This window comes from Hevea brasiliensis, chromosome 4 (assembly GCF_030052815.1).
Source record: "Hevea brasiliensis isolate MT/VB/25A 57/8 chromosome 4, ASM3005281v1, whole genome shotgun sequence".
NCBI classification, from domain to species: domain Eukaryota; kingdom Viridiplantae; phylum Streptophyta; class Magnoliopsida; order Malpighiales; family Euphorbiaceae; genus Hevea; species Hevea brasiliensis.
This window is the reverse complement of record NC_079496.1, coordinates 52,951,128-52,967,800: the sequence shown is the minus strand read 5'-3', so window position 1 is coordinate 52,967,800 and position 16,673 is coordinate 52,951,128.

Genomic DNA, 16,673 nt, shown 5'->3' with positions numbered 1-16,673 from the left:
GATCTTGAAGAGCTTTAATACTTTTTCCTGTTTGATTTTCTACTTCAAATTTAAATTCTTTGAACTTTTCAAAGGATTCATGTTTGTATTTCATCAAATACAAATACCCAAACCTTGATTTATCATAAGTAAAGGTAATAAAATAATGAAAACCATCTCTATCCATTTCTTTAAATGGACCACATACATCACTATGTATTAGCTCCAAAATATTTTCAGCTCTTAGTCCTTGTCCAACAGAGGGTGATTAAGTCATTTTGCCCTGAAGGCAGGCTTCACAAGTTGGAGTAGGTCCAAAACCCAATGAGGATAAAATCATCATTTTCCCCAGCTTTGCAATCCTATCTTTTGCAACATGACTCAACCTTAAGTGCCAAATATATTTTTAACTTGAGTTGATTTTCATCATGGCATTGCATTCTTTTAGATTGCTATACTCTAGGCAGTTCCTATTCCAGTGCCCATACTTCTGGCAGTGGAAACACTTTCCTTTGCCTCCATCAGCTTTAGTCTTCCCTTTCTGTTTAGCTATTTTCTTGGAAGGACCAGGAATCTAAGGTTTCTTTTTCTTATTTCCCTGCTTCTTGTTGGAATTTCCAGCACAAGAAGATGCAATCAAAGCTACCTCTTTTCCTTTATTGCCCGGTATATTTTTTTAGGCAATAACCAGCATGTTGAGTAAACCAGCCAAGGTGCATTCTTGCTTAGTCATATGGAAATTTGTCACAAAATTCCCAAAAGACTAAGGAAGGGACTGAAGGATCAAATCCATTTGCAATTGGAAATCCATGTTGAAGTCAAGATGTTTCAGCTGCTCAATCAGCCGAATCATCTTGTGGACATGATCCCCAACATTCTATCCCTTAGACATCCTCATGCGGAACAGCTGCCTAGATATCTCATACCTAGCATTCCTACTGTACTCACCATATAATTCTTGTAGGTGAAGGAGGATCTCACTCGCACTCTGCATGTTCTCATGCTGCTTCTGTAACTCATTACTCATAGAAGCAAGGATGTAACACTTAGCTCTCATACCATGCTCCTTCCACTTATCCAAAGTTTCATGTTCCTCTTTGTGTGGCCTCTGGAGGTAAGGGACCAGGAACCTGTGAGTTTAGAACATATCCAATATGTTCAAGGTTTAGGACAAGTTTCAAATTTCTTAGCCAATCAGATAGATTAGGTCCTGTCAACCTATTGTGATCAAGTATGCTTGCAAGGATATTGGATGGTGGTGGTTGTTGTGTGCTCATTATTACCAGAAAATTAACTATAGAAAATAACCAGATTAATTAGTAAATATATCATGTAATTAACCAAAATGATTATGGTCTTTTAATCAAATTGTTCCTCCCACTAACTTAGCGAATCCTACACTTTCAAAGTAGAAAACGGAAATCCTAGTTGGATAGATTTCTAGTGGGTGATTGAATTCTTATAATTCTATTGATCATCCTCAGGTACATCCATTATTGGAATTACAATAAACTATAAGTGAGCAACTCCTTGCCCATCACATCTCAAGTGAGGTTCAATCTTTTACCTAGCTCCTAATGCTCAAAATCTCACGTACATTCATTATTGACTTATTTTGCATTAGTTAATTGATCCCATTGAGCCAATAATTATGCAAATAATTTTAATGTCCTCAGGTACATCTAATATTGGCCACCAAACCATTTACATATTTACAACATCTCATGCTTAACAATTATTCTTAAGAAAATCTCTTAGATTAATTGCATCTTATGCAAGTATTTAAAATTTCTTAAAATAATTGCCTCAATGGAGGGTCCATGTTATAATTACTTTAATTATAGCATTTCCAACTTAATCATTTGTTTGGAAGATTTCATGGTCATCCTAATTACTATTAAGGTCTCACTTTGCACATTATCCAATTAGCATACATATATCATATACTTGCATACATTCCCATACATCTCATACATTCATGGATAATAAACAAATATGGTATGATCATGGACTTTTCTAAGGGATTCAATTCTGAGCCACCAAGAATTGAATCAGGACATTCCTAGGTGCATTTCATTCATTCATTTTACAAGAGTTGCTGAAGGAGCACATAATCAACACTTAATCTTGAATTCCTCCCACTGGTCCCACCAATGCTCTTGACCTTCTTGATCTTCTTGCAATCCAATTACATAGTAATCCTTGGCATACCAAGGTGAATTTACAAGAACTAAATATGTAACACCCTCACTGTAGCAATTTCGTACATTCTACTATTTCGGTGACTGGTGTTGGTCTGGACAGCTAGAATGTCTGAAAAAATATTTAGACTAGAGTGAGGAGTCATAAATAACTTAAATAATAATAAGAAAAATTTAGGAAAAATTTTAGAAATAAAATACAACCAAGTTAAATGAGCAGGTGTCCTAGCGATGGGTGACCGTGCGCGGAAGTATCGGTAAAGACAGTTACCGACCCCAGACTCGGGAGAAAATTCATGAAATAATTATTGGGACTCTAGAGAAGAGTCATTGAGGTTTCTATGGCATTAGAATGCCAAGAAAAGGTTTAGAAAATTTTTTAAATCGGTACATAATTTTTTAGTCTATTAAGCCAAACGGAGGCTATTTTGATCATTTTGTCTTCAGAGATGATTTTTGGCCGACTTGTCCAGTGAAGTAAATAATTATTATGATCTAAAATATGAGTAAATATTGCTAAAAATTAAATTGAAAATGAGTAGAGAAAAGAAGAAAAGAAAATAAAAGAAAATACCTAATTATGACATCATATGATGTCATTAAAAACCTTACCACCAATCACAATTAAGCACCACTTAATTAAGTAATAAAAGAGGATAAATGAGATCAAAAATTGAAAGAAGAATTCTACTCCTTCTCCCTCAAACTAGCCACACCACCATGGAAGAATTCCTCTTCCATTTTTTAAGCTTTCAAGCTTGAATTTCCACCCTTTCTCACCCTAAAAGCCCTAATCACCTTCACTAAAAATTACACTCACACCAAGAAGAAGTGTTTGGCTACCAAGAAATTTGAAGAAAGTGAAAAAAATTCTAAGGTTTCAACAATCTAAGAGAGTGGTTAAAGAGGTTAGTACACCAACTATACCCTTTTTCTTTCCTAAGCATGAAAAGCATGCTTGATTAAGTTGAAATGGCATGAAAAGAAAAGAAAACTTGGAATATGTTGAAGTTTCAATTTGTGGCAGCCCTAGGAAGTAAATGAATTTGATGGTTTTGATGATTTTGTTTTAGTTAGTGAAGTTGATTAATGAAGTTTAAGGCATTAGAAATCAAATTGCATGGATGTATGATTGAGATTGAAATTATAAGTTAAGGTTTTGACCTAACTTAGTTTTTGTATTATTGCTTAGAATTTGATGATGTTGAGATGATTTAATAACCATTAGAAGTGCTAAATATGTCAAATGAAGTTTGTGGAGTTGGGAGAATTGAATTTGGGAGTGTCGATTCTTATGCAGGAAATTCGGACCTTTGAGTCCAATGTATTTTTTGAGCTATAACTGGAGTTGTGTTGCTCCAATTGGTGTGAGGCCAATTGGAGATGAAATGTAGGACAAAATACCCCATTTTTCGTGAGGAAACCATGCTCAAATTCTATCCAAATCTTGACCAATTTACTATCTCAATATGGAAATCCAAACACTGAACCCAGAAAATTGACCAAATGAATAGTTGGCCATAACTCCCTCTAGACAGGTCCAAATGACCTGATTTTTGTGTCAGTGGAAAGATAAGACATAGGACTACAACTTTCATTGAGAACACCAAGCCCAAAAATGCCTCTAACCAAATGAAATTGCTGGCCCAAGTGAGGTTACCAAACTGACCAAAACCATTCTGCCCATAATTTCCTGGACTAAAGGTCACCCGACCAGTTTTGGTAAAATGGCTGTAACTTGCCCTATAAAAGTCCAAATTCAATGAAACTAATGGAAAAAGTTTTATAAGACATATTGGCACAACTTTGATGAAGGAACCCTACTTAGAAAACCAAATCAAGTTGACCTAAAAATTACCCTAATCCGGGTGATCAACATGCTGTCCCTGGAAAATGACCAAATGAACAGTGTTTGTTCAAATGGTCATAACTCAGAGTAGAAAAGTTCAATTGATCTGAAATTTTACCAGCAAAAAGCTGAGACATAGCCCTACAACTTTCATGGAGAACACGAATCCAAATTCTGAACATAACCTAGTCAAATTGCCAACCAAACTTAGGTCACCAAATTTGGCAGAACCAAATTGCCTAGAAATTCTGGGTACAGGTCAATCCGGCCAATTATGGTAGAATGACCATAACTTGACTTACAAAACTCCAAATGGAGTGATTCAAAAAAAGAAATGTAACTAGACACAATAAGGAACAACTTTCATAAAGCCAATTTTGCCAAATTCCTACTGTACGAATGACCAATGGAACAGTAAACTTAGTGCTTGAAATCTGAAAATTGTGAATAACTAACACTAAGCTTTGAAATGGCATTGGCAACCAATACCAATAACTTTAGAACGCAAAATGTGGTATCTTGGTGGACTTAGGTTCAATAAATTTATTATGTATTAAAAAGTTAACAATTTGAGTGAATAGTAATGTGAATAGTAATACAAAGGCATAAAGTGTAAGAACTAAATTGGTAGAGGAAATTAAGGCATGAAATTTGGAATCTATGAAATGTTCATGGATTACTTGGAATTGGTAATTGAGATTTATACTCCCCACACCAATGAAGTTCATTAATATTAGCAATACAACTTGAAATATGAAATGTACTTTACATGAATAAATTGTTGAATGTATAAATGAGATAAAAGTGTCATTTGAGATTTAGGTTCCCATCAAGAGAGAAAGGAAAGAATGTTTTGAGTACAATGGTACATGAACACCATTGTTGTGAATTGAGATCAAAATGAATGATCTAAGGAACGTATGAATTATGATGAATGTATAAATCATGTAGATATTAGAGATTTATGTTTCTATTATGAAAAAGATTAAAATGCTAGAAATTATAATTAGAACCTATAATGAAATAATGAAATTTATGAACACTTAATGGTACTATGTGCATATGTATCGCCTAGACATATGTGTCAAATTGGATAGATTGGCATGCTAATAGGGTATTGTTTTAGCGGTACTGGAAAAGGCTTTATGCCTGTATTCATGGCTTTATGCCCGTATTCATGGGTTTATGCCAGAACTCATGGCTCAATGCCCGATTATGTGATATCATGGCTTTTTAGCCATACTGACTGCATACGTGGTTGACGTTCTGTATCCCATGGTATGATGGCCCGAGGCACCGCGGTGTTCAGTGCCAATGACCTATTATCCAGTTTAATTAGCATGTCATAGGTTACTTGGGCAGTCTAATTTATTAAAATAAGTTATGAATATTAGCAATTAAAAATGGTAGAAAGTAAATAAATGAGAAGAAGTTCTGAAATAAATTAGATTAGCTCCAAAAATTTATTCCTTAGAATGATCTGGAATAAATTAAATTAATTCTAAAAATTTTAAATATTACGAAATGATTGTAAACAACTTAGAAAGTATCAAGGAAGTGATAAAAAAACTAGTAGAAGAATTATAACTTAAATAACATTACAAATGTGATTTTCATAAGAATATAAGTATAAGTATAAATTTTAGATTTATTTGTATATTATATAAATGATTATTGTAAACTTATGAAAGAAGTGATTCTAGAGAGCAACATAAATGACGAAATGTAACACCCTCCCGGTAGCAACTTCGTACATTCTACTGTTCCGGTGACCGGTGTCGGTCCGGACAGCTAGAACGTCCGGAAAAATATTTAAACTAAAGTGAGGGACCATAATTAACTCAAATATTAATAAGAAAAATTTGGTAAAAATTTTAGAAATAAAATACAACCGACTTAAACGAGCCAGTGCCCAAGCGATGGGTAACCAGAGGGAAGTTGCGATTCTCGCAACGAGGAGCCCTAGACCCGGGGGAAAAATTATAAAATAATTTTTGGGACTCCAGAGAAGGGTTATTGAGGTTCCCATGGCATTAGAATGCCAAGAAAATACCTAGAAAAATTTTTCAATCGGTACAGACAATTTTGGCCCGTTGAGCCAAACGGAGGGCATTTTGGTCATTTTGCTTTCAGAGGTGATTTTTGGCCAACTTGTCCAGTTAAGTAAATAATTAATATGACATGAAATATGAATAAACATTACTAGAAATTAAATTGGAAATGAGTAGTGGAGAAAAGAAAAGAAAAATGAAATAAAAAGCAAATTATGACATAATGTGAGGTCATTTAAAAGCTTCCACCAATCAAAATTTAACAACTCTTTAATTAACCAATAAAAGAGACCAAAAATGGACCAAAGGAGAAAAAAATGCAGCAGCCATCTTCTTCACAAACAGCCAGCCGAAACCCTCTCCCCATCTCCCTCCATTGATTTGCAACAAAAGCTTCATTTCCCTCTTGTTTACACTACTAAACCCTAGCCCCTTTCATTAAAACTTGACCATATCTCTTGGGGAATCTTTTGGCAGCCAAGAAGAGGAAAGAAAGTGAAGTTTTGATTTGGGAAAAAATTCTGCCACTTAAAGGTTAGTGCACTATATACCTAAAACTCTTTAATTTCATGAATAAAAACTTGAATATAGTAAGAAAATGAAATTTAAATGAACAAAACTCATGTGTATGTGTACATGAATTTCGGCTGCCCTATTAAAGGAATAGGAATGAGTGTTTTTGATGAGCTTGGAGTGAACTAGAAACCATGTTTGAAGTTTATAAACATAAGAATAGTGAATTAGTAGCTAACTAAGGTAAATTGTATAAATCATGACTTTGAACTAGGGTTTTGGGAGTAAAATGTGAACTTGGCTTATGCAATTGTTAAAGAACATTCTAATGGTCAATTAGTGACCATTTGAGGAGATTTGACCATAATATGGACTGAAAAAAATGCATGGCAAAGTGAATGACTATGCTGCCTAGGGACAGCAGCAATGGACTGAGATTTCAGTCCAATTACACAGCCATAACTTTGGATGTGTTGGTCCAATTGGTGTTTGGCCAATTGGACATGAAACTAGGATTATAATGGCACATTTTTGCTGAAGAAACCATGCCCAAAAGACCAAAGCAAGAGGACCAAAAGTTGGCCCCAATCTGGATCCCCTGCAACAGCACCTGCAGAAATGACCAAATGAATAGTAACTGTTCATTTGGCCATAACTCACTGTAGAAAAGGTCAATTGACCTGAAAATTTTACAGCAACAAGTTAAGATATAGACAAACAACTTTCATGAAGAAACCTACCCCAAATTATGGCCAGAACCTATTCCAAAATGCAATCACAGTCACTGTTCATGGTACTATAGATTTGGTAATTTCTGCAGAATGGAAATCCGGCCAGCTGTGGTTTTTGGACCATATCTGGAGCTTCAAAACTCCAAATGGAGTGATTTAAAAAAGGAAATTCAACTAGACAAAATAAGAAACAACTTTCATGTTTGCCATTTCTTCAAATTCCCACTGAAACAGTGTCCAATGGAACAGTAAAGTTGAGTTCCAAAAATTGAAAATTTTGCTTCCCTTGGTTTAAACTTTGAAACGGTATAAATGCTTAATGCCAACAAGTTTTGAATGCCAAATGTGGTATGTTGGGAGTGCCAAAGTCAATGTTCATATTTTCTATCTAAAAGTCAACATTTTTGTTGACCAATAAGGTAAATAGTGACACCAAAACTTGAAATTCACAAATTGAAGAATTTAAAAGTTTCAAATGCCCTAGTATACCTAACAAGATTGGTTTGGATAGTTTGGCATGACAATAGGGTTCAGTTAGCAGTACTGCACATGGCAATATGCCATTCCGTGATTTTATGGCTTTTAGCCATTCTGACCTTGCATTGAGATTTGGCCTTGTGCCTGATGTATTTACAGCTTGTTAGCTGTTCTGTTGCACACCGGGAGATGCATATGTGACCGATGGTGTGACGGCCCGAGGTACTAGGTACCCAGTGCCAGTTTACCCGTTTATCCAGTCCAGTCGTCTAGTGTAGGTTACTTGGGCAACCAAATGAATGAAGGTGAACAAAGTTAATGAAATGATGGATATACCAATACCAAACAAACAAATCATACACATTCTATACATATTTATTTTCTGCTATTTTCTTTTATTATATTATTGCACCACTAAGCATTATTGCTTAGCGCGTTGCTTTTGCCACGCGTAGGTACTGGAGATACAGATCGTGAGCCCAGTAGACCACAGACTGGGTGAGTCCATCCTGCAGTTCTGCACAGTGTCCGTGTCACCTCACCACCTGCAGTGCATTGGTAGGACACTAGGTGTCATTTTGATATTTTGTAGCTAATTTCTACTTCCTCATATGTATTTGAACTTATGTAATGTATTTTGATGTTCATATAAATAATGAAAGTTATGGTTATGAATGCAAAATTTGAGCATTTATTTATTTTTGTATATGAGTATTACGAGAAATGGATGTTTGAGAAACGAAAAGGTTGTTGAGAACCGAAATTGAAAATTGTTGAGATTTTTGGATATTGGAGTTTGATATGATTGAATACAAATACTGGAAGTGTTTTTAACAGGTTCCGAAGAACTGTTTTCTCCATTTTTAGCCGGTACTCTTTCGGATTTTCTTTCAAATTTTTGGAACCTCAAATAAATAATAATTTCGATAAATAGCTTAAATAAATTATATTTCACAAATCATATTCAAAAGCATGATATAAATTAATTAAGGTAGATTAGAGTGTGCTGGTACACCGTGTGGCATTACTTATTCGGGTATACTGTACACGGGTAAGGGGTGTCACACGAAAGATATATTGTATGGAAAATTTCATATGAACCCAGTAAAATTCTTGAGTATAGAAAATATGCTCCAATTATTTTTATTTGTATACATTATTTCTTATTATATTATTGCACCACTAAGCAGCAATGCTTAGCGTGATGGACTTGTTTCCTCTTGTAGGTACTAAAGTTAAAGCCGAGAGAATATTAAACAGAGATTTCGGAGTTCTCATCTGCAGAGTGTCAAAGGTTGTCACCTCCTCAGTAATGCATGTAGATAGGGCCCATATAGATTATATTATGTATTTTATACATTCTAATTAGTTATTATTTACAATGTAAACTATGACTTATATGTTGAAATTTAGATCAAGTAAATTATGAAATTATGTAATTATTTGTAAATTATGTAAATTAAAGAAATTTGAAAATTTTGCTAATGTAATTTGAGAATGTTTACATATGAATTGAGTATGAATGGATTTGTACAAATGAGTATGTGAATTACAAGAATTGAGTGTGAGATGAATATGATGAGCATGAATGATATTTTTATTGTAAAATATTATTGAAAATTTCAAGCAGGTGAATAGTGAAATATATCCACTGATAATAAAATAGGGGAAACTCCACTGGTTTCTCTGTAGAAAAATAATTGATATTAAAATATAACGAGATCAAATTATTAAAGGAATAAAGTAAGATAAGATAGGGTGTTCTGGAACCGATTGTAGCACGCCTCGCTTGGTTACACTGTAGCTGAGTGAGGAGTGTCACATTTATTGATATCAGAGCGCGGTTTAGGCATTTCTGGACCTAGATAGACTGCATATCATGCATTGCATTCATAAGAGTCGTGTCACACCTTACCCCTCTGTAACGGTAGAATACCTAATGAACTACCGAACTTCACCTACCGATAACTCATTAAGTACCATACAAGGGGGGATTTTAAAAACTTTTCTTACTTCTTTTACAGTGGTGAGCACTATTTACAGGTGTGAAAGACTTTGGTGAACTGAAGTGAAACAACTAACTCATTTGATTTATTTGGAATATCTGTAAAAATTTTGGCAAGGTGCCATTTGTATTTTGGACAAAACAGTTCTTCAGAAAACCTGTAAAAAGCACTTCAATATATTTTCAAATCTCAACTCCAACATTTTTATCAACACAACACTTTTCTCAAGTCAAATCCACAGTGATTTTCAAAGAGAGAGATACAAAAATATAACACAATTTTTACAAGCCAAATAACTCATAATTATTTTACAACTTTATTGTACAACTTAAATTTACAACTGCTCAAAACTAAGAACAAAATATACATACAGTGAATATATATTACAGTACAAAATGCCACATGTGGTATACTCACTATACCCAAAAATCTCTCGCTGGCGATACTAGCAGCCTAGTCTCGCCTGTCTGCTCTCTACTACTGACAAAGAATAAAAGCTATCGCTGAGACAATGTCTCAGTGGTGCACAACATTAACCAAATACAAATTTTAAATCACAATTCATAAATCATATCAATAGTGGATACTTAAAATCATAGTTAAATTCAAGACAATGAATGTCATAAGGAATTTAAACTCCAATTCACAAATTATCAAAATTCATAATAACACAATTTTTTTTCCAATCAATGACACAATTTGATCAAATAACTGAATAATACCTTTTTGCAAATCAATAACACAATTCGATCAAATAACTGAATAATATAATGTTGCCAATCAATAACACAATTTAGGTCATGACACAAATTTTTCCATATATGCCGTGTTGTACACCACGACAAGACATACTCACCCCAATAATCGAAATCAATGAGGGAGGAAGCTAGCTATATAATGAGTACTCATCCACACTCACCTCTGACTGATAAGTCAAAGAGGGAGGAACATAATCATACTCACCCCAGACTGATAAGTCAAAGAGGGAGGAATAATCACACTCACCCCATTAATGGAGGAGGAACATATTATTAGTGTCATGCCAATTGTGAGTCAAAACAATTCCAAACATTTTATTCAAATGATCCGTAAGAATCCAATAAATTTCCAAAGTTATAATTTCATTCACAAAATGGCAACACAATTCGTAATTCACTTCAATTTCCACAAAAACCATTTACAGTGTTTTTCAATCAATAAGTATCCATCAATATCATTCAAACAATTTTTCACAGTTTCAAACCATTCACAATGTTTTTCAATCAATAAGTGTCCATCAAACACATTTCCACAATTTAAAACAATAATATACAAATAGTCAATATTTATTTCAATTGAAAAATTCAAGAGAAATAGTTGTTGTGCACAAACCTCTGATGACTGTCTCCTGGTCTTGACTCAGTATTTCTTTCCCTTTTGCTGAGTCGTTGTTAATTGAGAAACACAATTCAAGTGTTTCAAGATCAAATTAAATTGTCTCTATCGATGGTGTTTGGTAAATAATGCACGAACTCAATTATTCACTTAATCACCTAATATACCGACCTCGTTGCGTTTTAGGTAAATTAGGTTTTAGTGTCGTTAATATGTCACATTCGATAGGGTTTTAGGTTTGGTACGTTTTACCAAAGTCATTTCCTTGTTTAGTGCATTTTAATGCAAATTGCTGGATTCCGGGACACTGGTTTGACCTAGCCGGACGATCTAGTTCTCTCAGTTTTCGGGTCTCGGTCGAAACTACAAACTTGTAGATCTAGGTCTTATGGACCGCGGTGCAAAATTTTAGGTCAATCCGAGTTAAGTAGACCAAGTTATGGTCATTACACTATTGCTGGTCAATTGGTATCAAATTAGGTCAATTTTAGGTCAATTTGGTCAACTCTGGTTCGGCCAGTTTTTGGACCCGAACTTGTGCAAGTTGTTTGACTTGCTTATGGTCATTTCTGGGCTTTGGTGTCTTCATAAGACTTGTAGGTATGGGTCTTAACTATTCTTGGTCAAAATTTCAGGTCAATTGGACCTGGTTTGAGTGAGTTATGGCCTAAACACTCACTGCTGCCCAATTGGTCATTTTTCAGGTCCTAATTGCACCTAATCCGAATTGGTCATTTTCTTAGGTCACCTTGCAAGCAGAATTTTGGTATGTTTTCTCAATAAAAGTTGGCACATTTTGTGCCTAGTTTCACCTCCAATTGGTCTCATACCAATTGAGGTTACACATTTAAAGTTATAGGTTTATTTGCATACTGTCCTCTTTATGTCTTTCAAACCCCAATTCAAACACATATTTACCTTGCAATTTGTTCACTTCCCTACCAATCTGTTTTGGTACATTACCAAAAGCATATTCTACTTTACATTAACATTACTTTGGGCAGATTACAATTACCCTCAACACACCAAATATAATTCACATTTACAAATTCTAAGTACCATTACATACACACCTAACCATTACAAATCTTACATACACTTTACAATATCAATCTACATACATATCCATCAATCCTTCTAGGTCAATATTCTGCCTATTCTTCCATGAATACATACATTTACTCAAGTGTTCCCAAGCTGCCGAAAATTGTCCTTCAACACCACATTGCCCTACAATTCATCCATTCTCATCCAAGTGCCAAAATCACCATATAAATGTGAAATAATTCACTAAGATATTAAATCACCATGATCAACATTATTTCTCATCAATTATATGCATAATAAATCCTTGAATGCGTGACCCCATGGCTGTCCAAAAATGGCTATCTCAATAACTAATTAAACTTTAAAATTTCCTTCACAAAACTAACACCCATAACATGAACATAAAGTTTAACAAAGGAAATTCTCAAAAATGTAAACTTACCTTTGATTGTAACTTGCTAAACCTTCACCAAACTTCTCAAATTTGGTATCAATATCTTTCTTGTGATGTGTAGACCATTTTTGATGAAGGAACTCAAGTGATTAGAAGTGAAATGAGTGGTTAGATGAGCTTGCATGAGAAATGGCCATGGTGGTTCCCATTTTCTTCAATTCGGCAATGTTTATGAAATGAGGAAGATGAACATTCTGATGGATATAGTGGACTTACATCAGCCACATTTTATGTTTAATTTAATCCTTTAGTGGTCCACTTACTCATTTAATTATATAATAATGCTTAAATGTGTTATTTACACATTTTTCACTCCATTTTTGGCTATTTACTTTATGTACCACCAAATTAATTTTTCATTTCATTTTCTAAGTGTAATATTATTTATTTTTAATGGACATTTAGGTCAAAAGACACTTCGGGATGTCAAATGACCATAATGCCCCTGTTCAGGTGGCATTCCCGATTTTTCGGTATTACCGGGTTTTGTCTGTTTTTCGATTTCTCACTTTTCTTTGTACTAATTATTTAATTTTTCTTTGATCTTTCTAATGATATTTATTCTTCAATAAGGTTCTATTTAAGTCCTAAAAATGTTTTCCAGGGTTCCCATGATCCGAGGCAGATCCAACGGTCCACGCGTGACTTCCGGTCTGATCACCCATCGCTAGGTTTCCCGGTTCACTTAACTCGGTTACATTTCTTTGCTATGATTTTTCCTTTGTTTTTCTTGTATTTTCTTTTCTTGTATTTCATTATTTTATGTCTCCTCACACATATCGAAGTGTAGTTCTAGGCATCCTAGCTGTCCGGACAACACTGGTCACTGGAGCAGTAGAACGCACTACCGAACTTAGGGGTGTTACAAATTTGGAATTGAAAAATAACAAAAGAGTTAGTTGTGCACAAACCTCAAGCGAGTCGCCTCTTGGCCTTGACTCGGTTCCTCGGGTTCTTTCCCGGTATTCTTTCCAACTGAAACACACTATTTTACAGTGTTTTAGTCCTAGAACTCAAAATAAATCCAAAATAAATTTAGCTTCACTTTTACCTAGCTCTAACGCGCTTAACTCGACATTCTTGAAATTTTGTGTTTCGGGTTACTATTCACTATACTATTCAAGTCAAATAGTTGACTTTCTAAGGCTTAATCGGTACGGGAACTCCAACTTCACCCACATACCACATTTTGGTCACTAAACTTGTTGGTTTTGGTCATTCTTTCAAAACTTAGGTCTTTTAGGAAAAATTGTAAATTTTCAGTTTTAGTGTCCCTAATTGTACTGTTTCGTTGGTCAGTTTACTGTTGGAATTTGGCAAAACTTTCTTCATAAAAAATGTTCCCTATTGTCTCAAGTTTATTCTCCTTTTTGAATCACCCCAATTGGAGTTTTTTAGCTCAAGTTATAAGCAAATTACGTTTACTGTTCATGCTACAGAATTTGGTTCTGCAGATTTGTTGATCCAATTTCATTCAGTAATTTGATCAAGTTAAGTTCATAATTTGGTCAAATTTTCTTTATATGAAATGTTCTACCATGTCTTAGGTTTCCATCGGTTCAAGAATCACCTAAATCAGAGTTTTCTAGAGAGAGTTATAGCCATTGAAACTTTACTGTTCAAATAGCAAATCTGCAGTCTGCAGATTCAGTGACCAAAATTGGCTCAGTAATTTGATTGGGTTAATGGCATAATTTGGGTTGGTGTTCTTCATGAAAGTTTTAGGTCTATATCTCATCTAACCACTGGTAAAATTTCAGGTCATTTTGACCTGCCTAGCTCGAGTTATGACCAAATGAACAAACACTGTTCATTTGGTTAGGTTATGCAGGGCAGCCTGTAATTTCTCAACTTCGGTCACTTTGTTCACTAGGTTTTAGCCACTTTTTGGGCAGGCTTCCTAAATTAAAATTGTGTCATTTAGTGCCTATTTTCATCCCCAATTGGTCCCATATCCATTGGACTTGTAAAATTTCATTTTTGGTCCCTCAAAGGAAATTTTGGTCATGCTGCCAGCATATGACCTTATCCAATATGAATTGCCTTTTAATTCCAACACTTCTAACACACTTCATTTGGTCACAAATGACCATTTTTCACTTTACATTAGGTCAAATATATCATTTACCAATTTCTCCAAAATTTTTGCCTCAAAACCCTAGGTTTCAAACCCTAACCACACTAATTCATTGTAATTAACTAATTCAAAGCATATAAACACAATCTTTCAACTCATTCAAGCATTTTAACATGTTTAACTCAATCAAACTCGTGCAAATCACTCTCCCCTCCCTGCTGGACGAATTTCAGTTTAGTCCCTCACACATATTTTTTTTTATTTTAAGTTTATTTACAAGTAATTCAAGCTAAAAACACAACAATTAATCTCAAACTTTCAATTTGATGTGCTTACCTCAACTTTGATATCCAATCTTCAATTTTTCTCCTCTTTTCTTCTTTCTTTCTTGTTAAATTTCTTTCTCAAGGGAAGGGAATAAGGTTTTATGGAGTGATTATGGAAGAAGTTGGGATTTGGTAAGGGTTTTAAAGCTTGAAGACAAGCTTTAATGGAGGTTTAACTATGGAGATATGAGGGAGAGGGAAAATGACGTTTTGAAGAAGAAGACTTTGTGTTTTATTTTTTTTTTTCTTTTCTTTCTTTATGTCTTTTGCCTTATGGAAGACCCAAAAATCCATTTAATCAAATTATTAATTATGGGATTTATGGCATCATGCATGATGTCATTTCCCTACACCTTTTTCATTTTCTTTTTTTTTCTTTTTTTTTTCTATTAGTTCTTTATTTTAATTTTCAATTTCGAAATTTTCTTTTCTCCGATTTTATTTGACAGTTAGGTCAGGAGTCAGCTCTTGGGGTCAACTGACCAGATTGCCCCTCGCCGGTTCATCCCGGTTTGTAATTAATTCTATATTTCTTCCGGCTCTCTGACCTAATTATTTGACTGGCTTAATAGTTATTTTTCATGATTTTCTCTTTTCCACTGTGTTTATAAGGGTCCTAAGGACCGCAGCATCACATTTTATGGTTCGAAATTTGAGTTTAAATCGACTTCGCAGTCGTTTCCGAGAAGGTCACCCATCGCTGTGACTCTCGGCTCATTTAACTTCTTATGTTATGTTTTTCTTATTTATACTTAACTAATTGACAATTGCTAATTATTTGTGTTTATGGCTTATTTAGTTATCTTAGATGTGGTTCTAATGCCCTTAATTATCCGGACCGACACCGGTTACCGGAACAGTGAAATATACCAGGCTATGCAAGTGGGGGTGTTATAATTCTCCCCCCCTTAAAATAATTTCATCCTCAAAATTTTACCTGGTTTCTGTCTCTGAACAGTTGTGGGTGTTGTCTCCTCATATCCTATTCATGCTTCCAAGCAGCTTCCTGGCCTGAATGATAGTTCCTTAGCACTTTAACCAATACTATTTGCTCACGGATTGTTCACCTCGTGTGCCAAATTTCTTATGAGCTTCTATCATAAGTTAGATTCAAATTCATTTCAATTTTAGAGGTAAACAAATCTGTGCGCTAGTGGATCCACTCTTTCTAGGACCTCGTATGATCCTATGGGTGAGAACTTAGTTTTACTCTTTTCTTATCAAATCTCTTGATCATTTGATGCAACCTTCAGTTTAGTTTAGAATATTTTAGTCTTTTCTTGTTGTTGTTTTAACAATTATTTTTCTTTACAGTCTTTTTTTTTAAATGACCTTGTTAGTCATATATGAACTGCTTATCTCTTTCTTGGCCATAGGTCCATAACCATTATCTTACTATTTCCATTTATGACCACAGCCTATGTGCCATTTTGCACTATCTTGTTTGCTTTTATTTAACTTATTTCCTTCTTGATAAAATAGTTTGGGATATCGTTACGCATCTTAAGTAAGTTGTTTACCTTAGTGGCAATTCCTCATCTAGTGTTTTTCTCATTTCTTAATGTTCTATTTGTTTCCTTCTTTCATT